We start from the raw sequence: 23,661 nt of genomic DNA on the forward strand, positions 1-23,661 counted from the left end.
TGATTTTGTTGAATTTGGATGCCTTAACTCTCTAGACACCCAAAACACTCAGGAGCAAGTATTATCCACCAGTCGTGATATTTAAAATGTGCCTCTATCTCTGGATTCATTTACTTGTTCTATAAACTTGAATCATGCACCATACTTTAAATTAATCTTTGTTCTGTTCTAGACGAGTTCACAGTCTGACCAAATATAAATCCCAAAATGCTTTAATGAAAGGGACCATCTTTGGAATTAGTGCAAAGCCTCTCAAGGGGGTGGCTTTAAAGGGACAATCTTCTTTTGTAGCCTATTTTCCAGTTCATTAGTTAGAACATTAATTCCACGCTTTGCAGTTGTGCCTCGTACTACACACTCTACCTCCTGGGATAGCACGGTGGAATACCCTTTGAAAAGAAAAGAAGAGTTGTAGAAATGGGAGTTTAAGATTCTTCCCCCACCCCCAGTTGTGACTTAGAAAATCCTCTGCAATGTTTTTATAGCGCCTGAAGCATTATAAATATTACTCTATATTATAATCATGCAATTACTTGTCTGTCTCCTCTCCTAGACATGAATCTCTGCAGGGCAGGGTTAGGGTTCACTAAAACTCAGTTCCTAGCATAGGAGACTGAAACTGGCAGTGTACTCACAGGAGCTTTATGGAAGAAAAGGGAGGGGAGAGAAGAGAGGGAGGAAAGAAGCTATTATGACTATGCTTTGCGGGAGGGAGATTATTCTACACAATTGCTTCGATTTGGCATCTGGGAAAATCTCCCTTCAGGGGTGTGGTCAATCTTATAGTTTGTGGATGGCTTAGTACCAGGATGTCAGTTCTCAGCTACCCCAAGCTGGGTAGAGTCTAGGCACTGGGATTAAGTATCTTTTGTAAGATGGGCAAATAATATTAAAGTCTTGTAGATATTTAAAAACAATTTTTTTGGCCATGTGACATGTGGGATCTTAGTTTCCCGACCAGGGCTCCAACATGCACCCCATGACGTGGAAGCTCGGAGTCTTAACCAGTGGACCGCCAGGGAAGTCCCAAAGTCTTATAGATATTTTATGCCAAACTCTACTACATCATACTCCATGAACATCACTGCTGCTGGTGACCAAAATGGGATTCTAACCCTAAGTTTTATTTTGTTAAAATGCTTTCAATTTGTCATATCTTAGTCTTATCGGCTGAACTTTGTCCCACTCCCCAACTGATATGTTGAAGCTGTTACCCCCAGTACCTCAAAATGTGACTGTATGTGGAGATAGGACCTTTAAAGAACTGATTAAGGTAAAGAGAGGCTTTCAGGGTGGGTCATAATCCAGCTGACTGTTGTCCTTATAAGAAAAGAAACCAGGACACACAAAGAGACATCAGGGGCACACATGCACAGAGGAAAGACCATGTGAGGACACACACACAAACAACCATCTGCACGCCAAGGAGAGGGGCTTCAGAAGAAACCAATCCTGCCAACAGCTTGAGGACTTCCAACCTCCACAACTATCAGAGAATGAATTTCTGCTTAAGTCACCCAGTCTGTGTGGTATTTTGTTATAGCAGCTCCAGAAAAGTAACACACTTAGAAATATCACTGATCTCTAGCAAAAATCATTAAGGTTAATCTTGATTCTTCCATTAACCAGAAAATATTCACTTTTTAAAATTTAACTTTAAAAATTGAATGAATGGAGTGAGTTACAAAGTACAAGGATCTAGAAAAATATTTCCAAGTTAAAATTAAAAAGAAACCTACCTGGATGCTCCCAGATAAATCTCTTATCTTTGGAAAATCTCAGTTTTCTCATTTCTGAAATAAGACTGTTGGAAAGATAACATTTTATCCCTTAACTTTAAGAGTCTGTAATTTACTGCTAAGTATATCATTGGTAATGCTGGTTCTGATGGTGGTGGTAAATAGTAAAGGGATTCAAGCCAGGATTTCACCAGCCACAAGTATAAGAAGATTTTATAATCAACATATGGCATGTGTTTGCATTGACTTGAAGACTATCATTAGAAACTAACTTTTTCAGAAGACTAGGAATCTATCATGTGATTATATTTTATTACAATCGGCTAGATTATGCTTCAGTAACAACCAAACTCTGAATCTCCATGGCTTAACAGCTGACTTATTTCTCTTTTCACTGTACATTTCCAGTGCCTGTCAGCACTGTTCATACCAGTCACTCAGGGGCCCACACTGATGAGGGTTTAATCTTCAACAATTACTCTGGCAGGGAATAAGATGGGGCAAATTGAGCATGGCTCTTAAAATTTCTGCTCAGAAGTGGCCATATGCCACTTTCATTCAGATTTCATTGGGAAAAGTAAATCACATGGCTATGCCCAATATTAAAGTAGGTTAGGAGTATAATTTTTCTATATGACAGAAAGAACAAGAAATGAAATATTTGTGAATAGCTTGGAGATGATGATAACCAAAATGCTAAAGGATACTCCCCAAATCTGATTGTATTCATGGGTAAACATGATTCAGAAATTTTAAGCTATCAGCTCTAGGAAATGCTGCTTTAAGCTTGAGAGTTAGTTTTACTACAAGAAGTAGAAAAAGAGGGAGGGGGAAGAGGGGGAAGAGGAAGAAGAGGAGGAAGAAGAAGAGAAGACGTATTCCACATACTAGGAAGCAAGCTTCTGAAAGTCATTACTTCAAGAGGTGGTATAGACTGAAAAATGGCTTCAGAAAAAGTCTAAATTAGTACATGGAGTTGAATCCATGCCAACCAGTAATGAGAAAAAAATTTATGATATCCCAATGTCCCCCGTCATTGAATCACTCAGTTTTGTTTTGTTTTGTTTTAAGCTGGGAGTTAACACATTAATATCCAATGTACTAATAATAATTCAGTAGTAACAGCACTTCTGGGTGCTCATAGAAACAAATATAATGTCTTGAAATTTGAATTTTCTGTCAGCTCATGTTTTATTTATTCAGTCAGTGAAGGGGGACAATCAATTTCATAGCATAAAATACAGCAGTGCCCAAAAATCTAGGACAGCAGCTCTCAAAATTGTTTATTATGTAAATTGTTCTGAATACACAGTGGATGTAGTCTCTCTGCTAGGCACTTCACACATAGTATAATGTTCACTCTTCTCCTCAACCTGGAGCTGCAACGTGCATGACCCTGAGCTGTTCCTAGAGGCCTGTAGGGCCAAGACTGATGGACACTTGACATGAAACCATCCTCCTTTTTTGGGAAAACTTTGGGTTTGATCAATTGTCATGAGTGGGAATAATCTAGGGTACAGTATCAAAAAAGCCATCGCCCCAAAATTACTTAGATAATTAACAAGGAAAGAAAATTATGTCCATGAATTATCAACTGGGCAGACTTTAGTCCCCAGTCCCTAACTTAAGATAAGAAGAATATCATTTCAATACACCTTTGAAAAAAAATAAAGAATTCTCACCAGAGGAGGGCCAAGAAACAAACATAAGAGGTATCTGAAAAGATTCCTTTGATGATATACATCTCTTGAAATTCCAGATTTTACACTGTTTTGTAAAAAGAAGAAATTAGTTAGCTAATTAGCCTGGCAAAAGAAAGAGTCTGTTCTGATCATTGACCAAGACTCTCCGAAAAATGTTATTGGTTCTATTTTACAGATGAAGAAACTGAGGCTCAAAAAGGTCAAATCATCAGTTCAAAATCCAAAGTTGACCTTCTTTATTTACCTCCTTCACTTTCTGAGCCCTTTTTACTTCTTCCTTTCTACCTCAAATGCCTTTCTTTTTCTGCTCGCTGCTAGAATTTCAAAATCTGGGATCAGAGAAGACCCCAGTGGGCTGCATTCTCAAGAAACAATGACACACATCACTCCAGCTTTTCCCCAGGCCCTTTATTTGCTTCCTAAGAGATTCAGACAGAATTTTACTTTTTAATCCTTATACCGGGATTTGCATTTCAAAACCAAGTTTGAGATATTGATTGATTTTTGATGAAAGAAGGAATCCTTCATGGTGAGATTATGAACTTCAGGGAGAGAGAAATGTCAGTGACGGCTTTCCTGGTATCCTTGAAATCACACCACCACAGCATCAGCCTACATAGAGGGATGGCCTTGCTCTGATTCTTCCAATCCAGGCACCAGAAATCTGCTAGGCAAAGATGGTCATTCTTGAGTAGGGCCCATGAATCAAGAAATTTAATCCCTCCCGCAAAAAAAAGCTTTCAAAAAATATAGGGCATGAGGGAGATGATTTCAGACACCTAATCCAACCACAATGTTTAAAAAGTGGGAAAATCCACAAGCATCCGTGTTCTCATCTGCTCAGAGGTGAGTCATCCACTCTTTTAGCCTTTTCAGTCATTCACTCAGCCTCTGATTCTCCTCTTATTAAAACATCTGGTTACTCCTACAGATGTTTCCAGACTGACTAGTGCACCCTGTCTTCACAGCTGGCTGGATCCCCATCTTGTAAAAGACTCTGATCTCTTTCAGTTGGGGCTCAGGAGCATTTCAACACAGGACTAGCATAAGGATAATTTGAACTAATCAGAGGTCTGCAAAGGAAACAGCTATGTACCAAAATTTGTGCTATAATCCAGTCAAAGAAAGACAGGGACATGAATAGAGGGGCTACTTGCCAGAAACCTCTGATCCTGCCCTGCTTTTCCCAGAGCTATTTGGCAAACCAGCAAGCACTTGAGTGTAATTTCTTCTTTGGTACTTGTCTCCTTTTTTTCCCCAGTGATGCAACTTGCTTACTCACCAAAGTCTCAACAACCTACTTAAGCAAGCAGAAATGGGAATTTCCATGGAACATATTTCTAGAGAACTTCTGGTGTTGGCCATTGAACTGGAAGCAGCTGTGTTATCTAATGTACACAAAATGCTAACTAACCCCTTTTGCTACCGTCACTCCTCCACTCCAATATTTTAATGTTCAACCAGAGAGACTAAATTTAGAATATGCCTCTTTTCTGGGAGCTCTAAGTACATCTAAAGAGCTAAATCTGAGAAATAAAATCAGAAACTGAGAAGTGACCTGGAAACAGGATTTTTCTGGGGCTCCTCATTAGATGTCTCAGCTCAGGGTACTTTCAGTTGACTCACAGCTCAGCAAACTCCTATGGAAATCTACTATGAGCTGCTAAAATAGTAACATGGATACAAAGAGAAAAAGACCAGTCCCGGACTAATGTTTTTCACAGTCTGATGGAGAAGATAAGTAAAATAATTCGTATCTAAAAACTAGATGATTCTAGAAGGCGGACACTGCCAACTGGTGTTAAAAATCATCTTCAGAGAAGAGCTCTAAGCTCCTCAGTCCATGATGCTGGTGACGTTGTGTTTCTTGATGTCAGCATGCTCAGTTTGTGTAGCTACATGCATTTTTCTGTATGAATTTTTTATGTATATCTTTATTCTATATGTACTATTTTAATTCAAAAATCTTTAAAAACCCGTTCGACTAATTACATAAATTTGGCTCTAAATCCCCAGCATTGTTTCTAATAATCATCCTAATAATATTTAACATTTGACCAACTTAAATACCTTTGTCCAACAAGGAGGGATAAACACAAGTAAGCAAAAACAACAATGACAACAAAAATGGCTTCTTTGATTAAATATGACAGTGTGCCAGGCACCGGACCAGGCACAGGAGATCAAAAGTCACAGTGCAGGGGAGAAGTCTCTTAGCGATCAGAGGTCTCAAACGGAGACTTAGACTGCCTGTGCTGTTTTCAAGCATACAGTTCAAAGGGGGGAGGTGGGAAGACAAAGAAGTATTTGAAGATTTTGGGGTAAAGCACACTCTTTCTGGTTAATTGCTAACCACATGACTAGCTAGTGGCATGTGCCCACCTGCTTCATACACTTATGCCCACTTGCAGGGCCCCAACCTGTTCTAGGCTCTTCTATTCTCAGGGTTGCCATCTGCAATTCTAATTCTCATGTCAGCATCAAGCTCTATGAGGAATCACTGAGCAACCTGTAAGATCTTCAAGCAGCAATTGTGCAGTTAACACAGATCTATAGGCCGGGCTTGGTAGTGACCACACCAATAAAACAAAAATCAACCATCCCCTTCATAGGTGGTGTGGAAAGTCCAGTGAATCTCTCATTAACCTTCTAAGTAGCTACGGTCATACAGTCAGCACTAACCATCCTCATAAAATGAAGGAGTAAAAGTAAAAATCATAACCGATCTTTACTGTTGTTTTTTTTTTTTTAAGTGGTGGACTTATTTGTATCTCAGGATATTGTAAAATGTTTTCTCTTGCCCTTGTCTTTTTCATTTTGTCTCCATCCTGGCTTCCCTCCCCGAGCCATTGCTTCTGCTCCAGTTGCCTTGTTGCTGTTTATAAAGCTGTGGCCACCCAGCCTGTGAGGTGGAAGATGGCAGTAATTTTATCTTCCCCATTTTGTATGCCCACTGCCTAAAACACTGTTCAAATATCAAGCAGCCACTCAATAAATGTGGATTAAATGAGGAAGAAAATACAAAGAGCAATCAAATTATGTGAGACTAAATAGGCATGGGGACTTAAAACATAAGAATCCATTTAATCTGCTAGAAAATTCTAGCCCTCAATAAAATGTTAGAATTGGAAAGGATCTGATATATCATTTGGTCCAATATCCTTATTTAAAAAATGAGGGTCATGTGCACATAAGTCACAGAGCCAGCCAGGGCGCAGCAGGCACAGACCTCCCTCCAGGAGGGAGGTAAATTTCTTGTAAATTTCTTCACCTCAAGAGTAGTCTTTTCTGATTAACCTCCTATTCTCATCACTTGTATCTCTGGTATTGTCTCAGTCAGCCATCCAAAATGGTCTCATGATTTTTCTCCCGATTTGTTTCATTGTCAGTTAATGCGGCTTTGTTTTTTAATGAGTCACACTCTTCTCACTAACTATAGTGACCTTTTCTCAACCTTCCACTACTTCTCTTTTGTTTTAAATATTCTCTAAGTTGCCTAAATTTTCACCATCCTTTTCAAGTTTAAGGGGAAAAGAAAATCATGCATAGTGGAAGGGGGTTTGGAAATTCTATTGTCAAAAACGATGTGAATTGATTGGGGGTGGGGTTGGCAGTGGGGGGAGGTACAGCGTCCCAGACTGGTGAGGAAATACCAGAGCCTAGAAAACGCCAAGCCAGACGGGATAGGGCACACCTTCGAGATCTGGCGAAGAGGTCCCAAAGGACACTTTTTGCAAAGGAATAAAAATAAGTGGATGAGAAAGCTCACCTGGGATATCTTTCCAAAAAAGTAAGCAATGTAAAAATAAAACAAAGTCCACAGTTGGTAGATTCATTCAAATATTCATTTATTCAACTGACATTTAGACGGCACGTTCTTTTGTACTTAACCTCATACCAGATGACTGGGCTATAGTGGAAAGAAACAAACCCTTCCTCAAGGAGTCCAGGTTCAAGAGACAAAGGAATGTTAAAGGAAAGTTCTCAGATGCATTGATTTTGAGCAAAGGTCTAGGTTTATTTGAAACTTGCCACATGGGTACTAACTTCAAAGAAAGCCTGTTCAAATCTTGCTTCCACAAAGAGAATCTTTATATTGATAGAAATAAAACAAAACAAAAACACTGTCTTGATGAGATTGTTAGTCTAGATGCTAGAAAGGAATTCTAAAAAAAGTTTATTGATCTAGTCCCAAGATTGTTTAAAGGGTTTAAATTTGTAAAACTATCATACGTATATCCATTTTTGTAGGCTAAACTCTAATTTCACTGACCTGGGAATTAATCAGATATACTACCAATTAGTAATGAAAGATTGCTCAAGTATGTTAATCAAAAAGTAATTATGCTTTTCCTCAGGTTTGAGGCACTTCATTTCTTTTTCAATTCCTAAAATTTATCCTCAGAAAAAGGTGAGACAATATAAAATGAACATAATAATGTTTACTCTATCATGAATAAGGATAGTGACAGAAGTTTTTTGTGACTAATAAGAATTATTAACAAAAACAAAAAAATAATAGTATTAAATATTCAATGTCTATTGCTACAAGTTATGAAGACACATGATCAGTCCCTACTAGGAGAACTTCAGTGGTTTTCTATCCTCTACCACACCCTAGATGGAATGTTCTATCAAGTAACAAATTCTCTTCAATCTGACTCTCATTCACCAAATAGTCTTACCAGTATTTGACTGTCAGTAAAAAGTACTTTGTGGGCAGGGAGACCTGGTTTGAATATCTGCCCCACCAATTAACCAGGTTTGAAGGTTAGAAAAGTTATTTAAACCTTTGAACATTAGTTTCCTCATTGCTAAAATGGAAATAGTTTCTCACTTAATAGAGTAGTTATGGTTACATAAAATAATGCATGTGAAAGTATTCGGCACAAAGTAAACATCCAATAAATTATAATCATTTTAGTTAAATCGCCATCATCATCACCACTTTTTTTTCCAGGCAGTGTGGGTACACCCTGCCCATTGCATGGGGTAGAAATCAAAGCATTAGATTTGAAACTAAGCTCCAAAACTTGTTAGCTATGAGATCAAGGTAGATCGTTTAAAGTTTCTCATTTAAATTCTTCATTTATAAAACTGGGATGAAGTAAGAACTACATCACAGAGTTGTGGTGACAAGTAATTGAAGTAATACAAGGAAGTGCCCATTAATGGGTGGTTCTTCACTAAATGATATTCCCTTTACTCAGCATGTCCAGATCTGGCATTCTGGCTAATGGAGAGGCATTCCTATGCTATAAATGAATAAATTACCATTTAATTTGTCGGTTCAGTAGTTAAGTATTTTTACTTTTTTTTTTTTTTGCAGTACGCGGGCCTCTCACCGCTGTGGCCTCTCCCGTTGCGGAGCACAGGCTCCGGACGCACAGGCTCAGCGGCCACGGGTCACGGGGCCCAGCCGCTCCTCGGCATGTGGGATCCTCCCGGACCGGGGCGTGAACCTGCGTCCCCTGCATCAGCAAGCGGACTCTCAACCACTGCGCCACCAGGGAAGCCCAGTAGTTAAGTATTTTTAGTGTGAGGTTTGTCCTCTAGAGCCTCTAGGGCCTGCTCATCCCTGGAGAAGGTGATCAAATCACATTAAAGAACCTGCAGAATTGTGGACAAAATCAGTTATATTACCAATCCTTGTCCACATAAGTCCTGCCCCATGAAATCATCTGTCCTCTGGTTTAAAAGGAGTATAAGCATATTAAAAAGAAATGAAAAACAGAGTACTGAGTTCCATATTGTATATCTTAGAGGGAAAAAAATGGTTGGAAAATTCCTGTGGGTAAAGTCCAGGAGACTGAGTGCAATTTGGGGTTCAGTTGGTTGCTAGGCATGAGAGTAGTTTCTCAGGAAGTCGCACCGTCTGTTGTTACACCCCACGCTCATCCCTGGGCCCCAGGCATTGACCTCTGCTGCATGCTCCAGCCATTCTGAGCTACCTGCTATTCTCTGATGATTTTGTGATTCCTCATTTCAATGCCTTTGTACCATCTAGTCCCTCTAGTAGAAATGGCTCGGTGCCCCTTTCCCTTACCTTTCTTCTGCATCTGCATATCTTTATGACTCAGCTCAAGTGTCACTTCCTCTGGAAAGACTTGCTTCTATCACACCGTCAATACCCTTTGTCTGTGTTTCTTTGGACTCTGTCTTGACTCTCACTACAGTCACCCAGGGAATATCTTTTTAGTCCCTGTCTTCTTTAAAGCACTGAATGTAGGTACCATGTCTATTCCCCACCCCACCCCCACCCCTTTTTTTTACCTCAAGCCTAGCCCACAGTAAGTTCTCACTAATACTTAACTGGAGACTGACTGGTCAAAAATAGAAATAAAAATATGGTCAAAGTTCCAAGCAGAGGTAAAAATAAGCAGCTTTATCTTTAATTGGAGGGTGGAGGGCAAGTGTTGGGATCTTCCAGTATGTTATTCTTAGCAAGTTTTCTGTTATCTGTTTCATTTTGGTTTTACTATGGGGCACATGTTTTTTAATCACTAGAAGGGGAATAATAATTACCGTTCAAGATGACTGTAAGATTTGAAAAAGATAACATATGTGAATGTGCATAGTGTGGTACCTGAACCAAGGTAAGGGGTCAAGAGATGTTGTTATTCTAACCAAATTATCAGCAGTCTTTTTTTAAAAAAAAAAAAAAAACTTACACACAATAACTAGTAACTGACACAGACCTTACTGAAGGTTTCAAGGGAAAAATAGAGAAAAATGTTTACGTGTCACTCCACACCACAAACCACAGAAAATCCACAGTGGAAGACCTCTTTTTGGCTATAATACTATTGGAGATTTCCTCTTGGACCTCTGAGTAACTACCCAGGAGTAGAATTTCTGGATTATATGATAGATGAACTTTTAAAAACATTGCCAAACAGCTTTACAAAGTGATTGTACCATTCTACATTCCCACGAAGAGTATATGAGAGTTCCAGTTTTTCCACATCTTTGTCAACTTTTGGTTTAGTTGGTCTTTTAAAATCTTAGCCATTTTATACCTAATATCCATAATGGTCTTATATCTCTAATACATAAAGAACTGCTTAAGTTAACATGAAAAAACAAAAATGGTTATGAGTCTTGAATAAGCACTTAACTAAAGATGAGACAGCTAATTCATCTGCTGAGAGTAGGAGCAGGAAAATCCTAAGGAGAAAGATGAAACTTTAAATTAAGCCATGAAAGGAATGAGAACAGTTCATGACCAGTAGAACACAGAAGGATTCCATGGCAACACTGGGAGCCCTGTTGAGGCATTATTCAACAAGGCTGTGCAATTTCTCCAACACTGTTCAGTCTGTTGGGAATAGCAGTGGACAATCAGGGTCCAAGTCAGAGATAATGATCATCACAAATTATTCAGCCCGGCATATCAGGGTGGGATAACTGCTGAAAGAAACAATCCCCAAATTCCAGTGACTTACCTCAAAATAGAGTTTGTTTCTCACTAGACATTGAAGTGCAGGTCAATGGATGGTCTCTGCTCCACACAGTCACGAAGGTACCCAAGATCCTTTTATCTTGTCTCTCCTGCAGGCCTTTGAAGTTCTCTTCATTCATCCAATGGATGCAGTAAAAATGCTAGGATTAGACATGGAAGGATTTAATGAGCCAGGCCTGGAAGTACTGCTCATCGCTTCCACTCAAACTTCACTGGCCAGAACTTTATCATTGGTTTTAATCTAATTGCCAGGGGAAGCGAATAAAGAAGTTGTATGTCCTGGAGATGAGGATAATAAAGCTACTGGTGACCATTTTCAGTCTCTGACACACAAGGCAAAAGTCAGGTACCAGAATATTTTTGAATATAAGATAAAAAGAGAGATATGGGAATTTTTCAAGATCAGTTCATATAATGACATCTCTCATTTCTCCTCCTGAAAGTCGGTTCATGCCCCCACCTTCTTAATTTCCTTCACACTTAGTGCCCAGTCTTCCTTTTTGTCTTATTCTTGGCATAATTCTCAGTTGTACACTAGCGTTCATGTTCCCCCATCAACTCTCAGCTCTGTGCCAAGAACTCCCCTTTATGCTTGAGTTCACTCCCTCTGCTGAGATCCATTCCAGCTGCCTGTGGTCTTATTTACACTTGTGCTCAGGTAGTTGGTTTCCTCTGACATTTTCTTTGCCTATTCAAAATCCTATTCACTCTTCAAGGCTCAGCTTGGTTCAAAGGACACTTCTCTGGGAAGCTTTTCCATAATAACCAAATACCTGGGCCGTAGACATGCTTTTTGATTCTAGATCTTCCATTTATTGATTTTAATCTTAGATTGTGAACTCAAGAACTTTGAGGACCTTTTTCATTCATTGTCAAAATGGAAATAAGAGTTGTTTTACATAATAATGGTAACTATTCAAACTTAGTATATAAAAGTGCAAAGTATCTAATGTATAATAGATACTCAAGAATCCTAAATGATAACATCTATTCTGCTCAGAACTTCTTTGGCATTTTTATTTTATCAATCCTTTCACATATTACCACATTTCCCTTTTATTGTGGGTGTCTATGCACTTGTCCTCTCTTTGTATTGAATTCTGGATCAGGAGCAGATGTTTTTTCTTAAGAGAGAGAGAGTGTGTGTGTGTGTGTGTGTGTGTGTGCGCGCGAATTCTTAATTGTACTGAGCACATGTATTCATGGCACAGATCCAATAAATGTGTTCTTATCAGAAAAGTTCTGAGATTCTCATCCCAAAAGGAGATGGTGAAAAGACTTCAGCTAATGTGTAGAAACACACAGAAATTCTTTTTTAACGAGAAAGAATCCTGTATAAGCAAGCACAAAATACATCTCAGTAAATATGGAAGTACTATATGAACTCCATCATGTTACACAAATACAAAGGATTATTATTACAAAGTAGAATAAAATTGAAGTTAAAATTTTGTGTGTTTTCCAGTTACCATTAAGAGCCCAGTTCATAACTCCTTTTTTGTTTTATAGCTTTCCTTCCCAGGAAGTGAGGCAGAATGATTCCCAGTTGAGAGAAATTAAACTTGTTGGTCATTTTCCACCAAAACATTGCTTGATAGAGCCAAATACAATTCTGTAAGCATTCCTCTTTCCTAAATACTGCAGGAAAGCCCCATGGACATCTGGTTTAAGCAAATAGAGAGAAACATGTGGCCAATTATGCACGTAAGCAGGAGGGAAACTTGACCAAAGATTCAGAAATTGAGGGTCCACAGCAAATTAAGTGGTCTTTACCATGTTTTGTGTATTTCAGATACATAGATTTTTTTTCATCATACATGAAGCTGAAAAAAATAAATATACCAAACTCTTGCATTGTATGTAATGTTCATCTTTGTATAGATCTTGTTTCCAAATTTGCTTTTCAGGAAGTGGATTTACAGCTTTGAAGTTTCTGCTCCTTACATGTTTCTAAGAAGCTAAAAGTTACCAAGTTAGCACATGGAATTAAAATCTGGAGCTCAAATAAAGAATAAAGACAACTAAAAATATTTCATGCCCTCATTTTTTTGAAGCTTTGAAGCGCTTTTTTTTTTTTTACGAGTTAATGTTATGGCCCTAGTTGAAAGTACTTCTATCATTGTCATTTTATTCTGTACAGCGTTACACTAACATGGAATCTAGGTTGCTTCTGATTAAATAAAGATTGGAGGAGACAGAGCCTTTTCAGGTTTCAAGGTCTCCTGCCTACTCTAGGGACTTTTGTAGTTAAACAAAATGCAAGGGTATCAAAAATGTTTATATAACTTAATTAAATTAAAATAGATTCTGATAATTAACAGTAACACCTATAGGGCAAAATGCGTCTGCAGAGTGCTCAGTCTTTTACATGTATGCACTGGCATTCCTTCCATAACAACGATATATTAAGCACCTACTATATGTGAGGCATGGTAAGAGTTGCCTTGCAGATTACACATATTGGCCAGAGTGCAATCCCTCACCCTCTCCACCACTCACCAGAGCACAGACACTTCCATAAAAGAAATTCTAGAACCAGTCATCTTGGGAAAAGATATGGCCAGCTAAATCTATCACCCTGTTTTTCTTAGTCATGTCCCAAGATTTAAGGCTCTCTGCTCATCTGCCCTTTTAGGTACTCAGTCACTCTTATCCATCCAGCCATCCTTCCACCCATTCAAAATGATTCAAACGTATGCATTGACTTAGTGTGAGTTAGGCATTTCTTTAAGGGATGCAAAACAGATATGGTTCCTATTCCCACAGTACTTTAGTAGAAGAGATAGTAATTAAATACCTAAGTAGTTATGTACTAAAATAAGAGCTATGGTAGAAAGATATAATATGCTATGAGAGAGAATAACAGTGAGGTCTAATTTAGTTTGGGGACTTAGAAAAAAACAAAACTTTAAGAAAGGAGCATTTAAACACATATATATGGAATCTAAAAAAAATTAAAAATTGGTTCTGAAGAACCTAGGGGCAGGACAGGAATAAAGACGCGCAGACGTAGAGAATGGACTTGAGGACACAGGGAGGGGGAAGGGTAAGTTGGGACGAAGTGAGAGAGTGGCATGGACATATATACACTACCAAATGTAAAATAGATAGCTAGTGGGAAGCAGCCGCATAGCACAGGGAAATCAGCTCGGTGCTCTGTGACCACCTAGAGGGGTGGGATGGGAGGGTGGGAGGGAGCCACAAGAGGAAGGGGATATGGGGATATATGTATACGTATAGCGGATTCACTTTGTTATACAGCAGCAACTAACACAATTGTAAAGCAATTATACTCCAATAAAGATGTTAAAAAAATAAAAAATAAATTGGGTTAATATAATAAAGGCCAGGTGTGAGGGATTTGTTCTGCTGATGTGACTCACAGCAGAGCAGAGAGGTTACAGAATTGGCTGTAGCAGCATCTTCTTGATTCAACAGGAAGATTCCTGATCATGATGGCAGCAGCAGCATGTAGAGGTACAGTTTTGGGGGTTTTTTTTTGCATGTGGGATATTAGTTCCCCAACCAGCGATCGAACCCATGCCCCCTGCAGTGGAAGCGTGGAGCCCTAACCACTGGACTACCAGGGAAGTCCTGAGGCACAGTTCTATGCTGAAGCTTTGGGAGTCATTGTTAAAAGTTCAGCCTAAAGTCTGTTACATAATTTATTCCCAGATTTCTGTAAGTCATTTAACACACATTAGTAAATTTCTTTCTCTTTGCATTAGCTACAGTGGATTCAGTACTATGCAACCAAAAAGACACAGTATTGATTTATAAAAGGAAAACATGCCCTAGGAAGAGTTGTGAAAATAGTCGAAGTCAAAAGTTCCCAAACTGATCTGAAAATGTTAGTGATCTGAGAGATGTTTAAATAGGTATTTAAGAATAATGGATTTCTTTTCCATAGGACTTCTCAAGAACTTTGAAATTGTTAATTTGTGCTGTAAATCACACTGTGCATCATTTCCCCAATGCATTTTACCAAGAAATTATTCATTTCAGGGGAAACCTATTATCAGCTTGACAAACACAGACAGAGTTTGTGAAACATTGGTCTAAATAAAATACCCAGCAGTCTGAGCCAACAACCTTTGCTTTTGTTCCAAACAATCTGTTTTCAGACTATTTGTTTCCATATATCTTGTTGTCATGCTATAGTAGGCAGTTTTCTGGATAGGGATATCAATATCCAAACAGTATAAAAAGTATATACTCATTTTGTAAGTTGGCAGCATTATTTATTTGGACAAAGTAATTTCATTTCAGCTTGCCTAGAGTAGTGAAAACCAGATACAAAAGGAAGCCCAGCTTATTTTATGATCCCAAAGAAATCAAAGTGAAACACTAACATAAATATATTTTGTCTTTATTTCTCAGCTTACTTGTGGTTCCAGAAGAGTTCGATGGGGATAAGAATTTTACAAGAGGCAGAAGGTACTGAGTGTTTTTGTGGTGAGATAGTATTTGAATACTACATTTGAATACTAGAGCTTGTAAATGTATAGGCTTGGGATCAGCCTTAGCTTTGCAAAATTAAGGTCATTCTAGTGCAATGTCATAAACACTATCATTTTCTAGAATAAAGGGAAAAATTAATTCAGCCTAGAGTGATAAGGAAAGACCTCCTCACAGAAGGTGTGATGTTTAATACCTAGAAGGCTTGTTAGAGCTTGTGTTGTATAGGGTAGAGTGGAATGTAAATAAGATGACTGAGGGTGGGTCAGTGTGATTATGGACTCTGAATGTAATTTCTGCATGTCTAATGGATTCTGAAAATCACAATCAAGGCTTACACCTTGGCCATATAGCATCATGTGAATTAAGTGATTAGAAAAGGATCATAACGTAGAATGTCATTACTATGATTAATTATTGTGAATAAACTTCATGCCTCTGTCTTAGGCAGGCCCTATATGCCTGGCCTTGGAGCCACAATTTTTCAGCATTCCTGCTCCCCTCCATGTTTTTTTTTTTTTTTCTATCAGTGTCAACTCTTGGACAGGAAAGAGTTTCCTACCCATCTCCCAGTAGTAGCTGAACTCTGCTTTGTATCAGTCCAGGAGCCAGGGTCCAGGAGTTTTTCTTTCACCTTTCTCAGAGGCAGATCCCCTTCTCCCAGAAGGAGAGGATATTTTTTCCTGGGTTCCAGGGATAGGAGAATTTCCTAATTTTCCTCGGGAAAAAGAGCTTTTACATCATCACTTTCACGTAAGTAGAGGACATTTCCCTGGGCCCTATGCGTCGGAAGGGGTACTGCCCCTCCCCCGGTGGGTTAGAACTGTGTTTTATGTGAGACATGTTTCCAAGGAAATGAGTGCAAAATTTGCAACTTTGCCCCAATGACAACCAATCACTAACTGAACACCTGCACACTAGTTTCACCAAGGGGTCTCTTGTGCTGCCTTCAGCCCTGCAACCAGTCTTACAGAGGAACACCTCTGGAGACCTGTGGAATAGAACTTGTGAGTCAGCGTGAACTCTCCTTGTGTCTAGGTTCTCGCACTCATTCTAAACTGATAAGCTCTCCTACACATTGATTTTAAGTATTTGGTAGCTGATTTCCTCTTTACCTGCTGTGATGACAGCAATACCTTCCTCTAATGTTCTGTTAGAAATGAAATCTTTCTTTAGATTCATCTCTTCTCAGAGCCGTATGCCATGCATTGGAATTCAGCTGGTTTACCTTGCAGTCTCAGCTCTCCTATGGTTTCAAGAAAATTTATGATTTTATCAATTACCTAACATTTTCTCATTGTTAAGACAGTAGTGACATTTACTTGCCACTTTCTACATCCTAAGCTGACTTGGAAATCCTCATCCACTAGTTTTAGCATCAATTGACAATTCTTGCCTGAAATTGTTACTACTATTGTGTTCATAAATTTTTCTAATTTCATCATCCCTTTCTCATTTATTAATTGACATTTGAGAGCTTGTGTTTTGGGAAAAAAACAAGTGGGAAAGGGTTGTCGAGTGTCAATGAGTAACAAGGAGGGCACCCACATTATGTTTCCACATTATATGAACTATGAAGAAAAAATAATGACTGCTGTCAGTAAGATCTAGGAATCCTGGAAACACCACTGACTACTGGTCAGTTTCTGTTAACCTCTCTTTATTTATTTAATTAATTAATTAATAACATTTTTATTGGAGTATAATTGCTTTACAATGGTGTGTTAGTTTCTGCTTTATAACAAAGTGAATCAGCTATACGTACACATATATCCCTATATCTCTTCTGTCTTGCATCTCCCTCCCTCCCACCCTTCCTATCCCACCCCTCTAGGTGGTCAAAAAGCACCAAGCTGATCTCCCTTTGCTATGCGGCTGCTTCCCACTAGCTATCTATTTTACATTTGGTAGTGTATATATGTCCATGCCACTCTCTCACTTCATCCCAGCTTACCCTTCCCCCTCCCTGTGTTCTCAAGTCCATTCCCTACGTCGGCATCTTTATTCCTGTCCTGCCCCTAGGTCATTCAGAACTTCTTTTTTTTAATTTAGATTCCATATATATGTGTTAGCATACGGTATTTGTTTTTCTCTTTCTGACTTACTTCACTCTGTATGACAGACTTTAAGTCTATCCACATCACTACAAATAACTCAATTTCGTTTCTTTTACTGGCTAATATTCCATTGTATATATGTGCAACATCTTCTTTACCCATTCATCTGCTGATGGACACTTAGGTTGCTTCCATGTCCTGGCTATTGTAAATAGAGCTGCAATGAACATTGTCGTACATGACTCTTTTTGAATTACGGTTTTCTCAGGGTATATGCCCAGTACTGGGATTGCTGGGTTGTATGGTAGTTCTATTTTTAGTATTTTAAGGAACCTCCATACTGTTCTCCATAGTGGCTATATCAATTTACATTCCCACCATCAGTGCAAGAGGGTTCCCTTTTCTCCACACCCTCTCCAGCATTTATTGTTTGTAGATTTTTTTGATGATGGCTATTCTGACTGGTGTGAGGTGATACCTCATTGTGGTTTTGATTTGCATTTCTCTAATGATTAGTGATGTTGAACATTCTTTCATGTGTTTGCTGGCCATCTGTATATCTTCTTTGGAGAAATGTCTATTTAGGTCTTCTGCCCATTTTTGGATTGGGTTGTTTTTTTGATATTGAGCTGCATGAGCTGCTTGTAAATTTTAGGGATTAATGCTTTGTCAGTTGCTTCATTTGCAAATATTTTCTCCCATTCTGAGGGTTGTCTTTTGGTCTTGTTTATGGTTTCCTTTGCTGTGCAAAAGCTTTTAAGTTTCAGTAGGTCCCATTTGTTTATTTTTGTTTTTATTTCCATTTCTCTAGGAGGTGGGTCAAAAAGGATCTTGCTGTGATTTATGTCATAGAGTGTTCTGCCTATGTTTTCCTCTAAGAGTTTTATACTGTCTGGCCTTACATTTAGGTCTTTAATCTATTTTGAGTTTATTTTTGTGTATGGTGTCAGGGAGTATTCTAATTTCATTCTTTTACATGTAGCTGTCCAGTTTTCCCAGCACTACTTATTGAAGAGGCTGTCTTTTCTCCATTGTATATTCTTGCCTCCTTTATCAAAGATAAGGTGACCATTTGTGCGTGGTTTATCTCTGGGCTTTCTATCCTGTTCCATTGATCTATATTTCTGTTTTTTGTGCCAGTACCATACTGTCTTGATTACTGTAGCTTTGTAGTATAGTCAGAAATCTGGGAGCCTGATTCCTCCAGCTCCGTTTGTCTTTCTCAAGATTGCTTTGACTATTTGGGGTCTTTTGTGTTTCCATACAAATTGTGAAATTTTTGTTCTAGTTCTGTGAAAAATGCCACTGGTAGTTTGAAAGGGATTGCATTGAATCTGTAGATTGCTTTGGGTAGTATCGTCATTTTTACAATGTTTATTCTTCCAATCCAAGAACATGGTATATCTATCTCCCCATTGTTAACCTCTAGTTTTTCATCTGAAAAATGGGGAAATAGTACCTATATAATTAAGTGATTAAAACAAAATACAGAGTATTTTAAAAAATCTAGTATTATGTCTGACAGAATAATAACTCAATTAACCCTTAGTTTCCTTTCCATTTCTCCTTCCATCAAGGATCTTGATTTAGGGCAAGTGAAATACGTATAAGTGTAGCAGTGCTATGACAAGAGATGTACAAAGGGCTATCCTAACACAGGGGAATTATTTCTTCCCAACCGGGGAGAAGGTTAGAGAAAGATACACAGGGCAAATGAGCCTGCAGTGCTGGAAAATGCATGGCCTAATCTGTCTACTTGAAATGAATGATAATAATCACATTCTAACGCTGACTTCCTCTCAATCTTCTCAAAATACTTCACTCACATTAGGAGATGGAGCTGCTCTATAAGCCTTGATGACAGTTTTAGAAAGCATTAGACCCTCGAAACAAAACTTTTTTCATGAACAAACTCTTGTTGGTCCTGACTCTGGACTCCGCTGTCTATGGTTAATACAGAGAAGACCACTCTTAAGTCCACTCCAATTGTCCACTCTTAAGAAACTAATAGATGGGATCCCTGTCCCCTTTAGGTCTTCTATGCCCTGCAAAACATCTCAAAGTCTATTGCCTATCTTCCTCTTCTGTACAGTTTATTTTTTCTAGCAGCATTCACTGTTGTATCAGATGCTAAAAAAGGCGTTGGGAATACAGGAGCAAGTGCAAGTGTATATCCTACTCTGGAGGAGTGTACAGATTAGAGAGAAGTCAGACAAATGAACAGACAGTCTTTCATAGTGCTATAGATTCCAGGACCTTCTTTCTCCATGTTTCCATCTCTAAACAAACACCACCAGTAAAACATGAGCAAACTTCGTTTCAGTCACATTTGATAATGTGTATAAAATTCTTGGAACTTTAAAAAAAAATAGGACATTACAGTGAAATTATGTCTCTCTTATCTGGCACTAAGATCTCCATAGCTCTGGTTCAGGAAAAAGCTACAGAACCGGAAAAGCAAATGTGACTAATCCTGCAGAAAAAGAGACAGAACTTGGAGGCAGGAGAGAGCAAAGCTGACTGGTTCAGAATCACTTTAGATGACAAGATAAACCATTTGATATAATCTGAACCTAAGGCCAACAATATTTCCTGTTGTCATGATTATATGAAGTATCTTCCCTAGTGGAGATGAGATTATTGTTTTTGTTTTTGTTTTTGTTTTTTCGGTACGCGGGCCTCTCACTGTTGTGGCCTCTCCCGTTGCGGAGCACAGGCTCCGGATGTGCAGGCTCAGCGGCCATGGCTCACGGGCCCAGCCACTCCGCGGCATGTGGGATCTTCCCGGACCGGGGCACAAACTCGTGTCCCCTGCACCGGCAGGCGGACTCTCAACCACTGTGCCACCAGGGAAGCCCTGTTTTGTTTTTTTAGGCACTCCTATGACTCTGCTGACTGAATCCCTAAAGAAGTGACATCAATCAGCTGGATTCCTTAAGCAGTGGCTGTTAGTGTAATTTCAATGAATTCAGTGGAATTACTTCAATAATGCTTGACCCAGTCACACTCTTTTCATTCCCAGTTTGTTGACTGCACTGTACTCAAAGAGAGATGGAAATATCTTGGCACATAATTTCCTACTGGTGAGAGAGAAAGTCAGGAAGGAAGGCTCTTCCTCACTTTGAATATTCTACGTCTCTCCCTCATGAAGATTAGACAACTGATCCACTATCAATGGTTTTCCTATTTTGCACGCTTGTGACCAAATACTCACATTTATTAGATGGCCAGCCAAGGTTAGCAGTTCATTGTGACCACAGATTTGTTTTTCTCTCTATGCATAACAAAGGAACTTCTGAAAACACCAAACCTTGAAAACATCATGTCTTTACTGAACAAGATCATAATTAACTAGCCCAGACCCCTGAACTACATAGTTATTTTATCACTACAGGTTTGAAATCAGGAATGATGTAAGTCCCCCAATTTTCCCAAAATTTTCCCAATTTTCCCCCAATTTTCCTAAAGTTTTGTGTCAGAGGGAAGGTACTGACACTTTAAGGGGAAGACCATGATTGAATCAGCTTTTTCAAGACTTCTTTTCAAGTCGTCTCAGAAGAAATAGGTAGGCTTCGTAACCCATGCCTCCTTGGACCTAAGAGCCAAAGGGAGAAGATCATACTTATTACTTAGAATTATGCGAAGCTTGTACAAGAAGGAGAGACCAGAGTTATAGCTTCAACAAAACAGACTTCTGAAGACACCAACTGGAGAAAAACTTAAAAGCTAATTTTAGGATTTTAATTTAAAAATGAATGGAAATAAATGTCTTTGTCATGATGTATGTATGTACAGTGTTAGGCAAATACTGAAGTACTAGGCTATAAGGTTTATTCTCTTCATCTCCAAGAGTGGTTATAGGAAATAATACGCATTGATTTCTTCACAATTCCTTGTTTGGAGAGATTGCAAGTAAACATGATAAACATGATAAATGTACACCCAACCCCTGACTAAACTAAAGTTTTACTAAATAGTTTCACTTTGGAACTCTGTGGACCTTTGAAGCCCCATCCCAATTATTTCATCAGTCTCATGCATGGCTCATTAAAAGTCACATTAAGTCATTTTATTCAAGAAAAATATATGAAATAAGTACCTTGTAAAAGGCATTATACAAGACCTCATTTGGGAGAGAAATACAGAGATAAATTACATATATATGTATATATATACATGTGTGTATATATATGTACCAGGTACAGATACAGATAAAGGAAATGATGGAGAGGAAGAAATCATTGCTGCTAGTGGAGCTAGATAAGGAAGAACCTTAGGATTTGAATTGGCTCTTGAAGGATAGGAGGATTTGAACATGGAGAGAGAGAATAGGACATTCTGAATAGAGAAAAGAATATGAGTGGCTCATGCATGGCTCTTGGGGGCTGAGACATATATTAGAAAGAAAATATTTAGCGACATGTTTGGAAAGGAAGATTGGGGTCCAAGAATACTGAGCAAAGGCCAGGAATTTCACCAACAGTGAGAATTGGGGTTATGCTCATATAAAACAACTTGACTCTATAAAACATACTGTCTCCTTTTCATTCAGGATCTACTTTTTTGAGTTTATTCCCTTTGTCTGAAATTCTCCCCCATCTTCTTGATGAAATAAAAATTCATATTTTAAGGTAAGACAAGAAAAATTTAAACATGAAGTTTTCTCTGCCTATCTGGACCTCCTCCCTCTCCTCTAGAGTACATTGCGCATCTGCATGAAGCATTAACCAGACCTCCTCTATGGCAGAAATACCTGCTTAACCATAAAGATCAGTTTTCCTTCTTCTGGCACCAGCCATGTAACTCCTTAGAAGGTAACATTTCTTTCTCAATCCTGTAAGTAGTCACAATGATCCATCATTTACCTTGTATGTGCAAACATCTTTGGTGAACTTTCTGTACAGTGCCAATAGATCGTTTCCCTTGAAGACAGCAACTGGTGCAGGACAGACTGGTCAGACAACCTGGGAAAACACCGGGCTGCACCTAATGAAAGTTCTTAGCTTAAATACTTACTCATGACCTTATTTATGTTACTAGCTATATTACTTGTATTCTGCCTATTTTATAAGATTATTGTTTCTTGCATTACCAAATATGTGACTGACCCTCAGATAAAATTAATGATGACTGGGTACTTCAAACGATTGATCAAATATATAATTCTATAACATCAATAATTGTAATAGTGTAACTCTAAGATACAGGAAGAAGCAACAAGAGGGAGCCATTTCCTGGACCATAACAGACTAGTTAGACAGGCGGTCCAGAGGCTTTTGATTACTGTTCAGGGCCTAGTCCAATAATAGCACATCGAGTGGCCTATCAATGAAATCCTCTCCTGACCTAGGGATGAGCATTCTTAGCACTGGGGAAAAACTGGTCATGAAATGCTTCCCAAATCTTGGTCAAAATTAAGACTGAAAGGGAGAGGATTATAAAATAAAGAATGTTGCCACCATCCAGTTCTACAAGAATCAAGTCATTAGCCACTGCAGTCGCTGGAATTCAGTGCGAAATCAGGATGAGACACTTTGTGCTCTGGGAAACTGACAGAGCTGGACCTCAGACAGTTGGATGTTTTCAGGAGAAAATTTATGAACCCAGTTTCTTGTATCTTCCCATATTTAGAAAAAGCACTAAAACCATTAATTAAGATATCTGTTCCATGTGAATAGCGGTAACCTTCTACCAAGATGAGTGCTTGACTGCACGTACCCCTTTGCCAAAATCACATATATACTGGCCTCCCACTTCACCTCTTTGGTGTAACAGTCCTCAGAGCTTTATGAAAGACTGCCTCTCAAGTTATAATCCTCAGGTTGGTGCAAATAAAATTGTCCGTTTCTTTCTTAGGTGCTATTGATTAAATTTTCATCAACATTTTCATTCTCCCACCTCTCTCAATATCCCTGACCGTTTTTTTCTACCTAATTCATATCCATTCTTTGGGTGTCAGTCTAAATATCACTTCCTCAAGGAAATGTTCCTTAGCTCATCTGATAAAGTTAGAGTCCCTTTTTGTAAGCAGTCATAACACCCTGCTTCTACATAGCAGATATCAAATTTTAATTACATAATCTTTACTTAATGTTTATTTGTTCTGCTATATTCTAAAGCTTCATGAGGGCAGGAATAATATTTGTTTTATTTCTGTATATCTAGGACCTAGTAAACTGTCTTGTTCATAATGGAGGTTCAATAAACAGTTCTGTAACAAATGAACAAATTAAATGAAGATA

General features: G+C 38.6%; 1 long non-coding RNA gene across 1 annotated transcript in view; it reads right to left on the reverse strand.

Moving 5' to 3' along the window:
- Positions 1-21,002: 21,002 nt before the first annotated feature.
- The window catches only part of LOC138414150 (uncharacterized), a 37,401-nt gene continuing 34,742 nt past the window's right edge, over positions 21,003-23,661 (reverse strand). The window contains exons 2-3 of the long non-coding RNA XR_011246570.1: positions 22,285-22,383; positions 21,003-21,014 (exon numbers count right to left, since the gene is read on the reverse strand). This is a non-coding gene — a long non-coding RNA (uncharacterized lncRNA). The remainder of the gene's footprint in view (positions 21,015-22,284; positions 22,384-23,661) is intronic.

The sequence above is a fragment of the Delphinus delphis genome, chromosome 8, assembly GCF_949987515.2.
Source record: "Delphinus delphis chromosome 8, mDelDel1.2, whole genome shotgun sequence".
Taxonomy (NCBI): domain Eukaryota; kingdom Metazoa; phylum Chordata; class Mammalia; order Artiodactyla; family Delphinidae; genus Delphinus; species Delphinus delphis.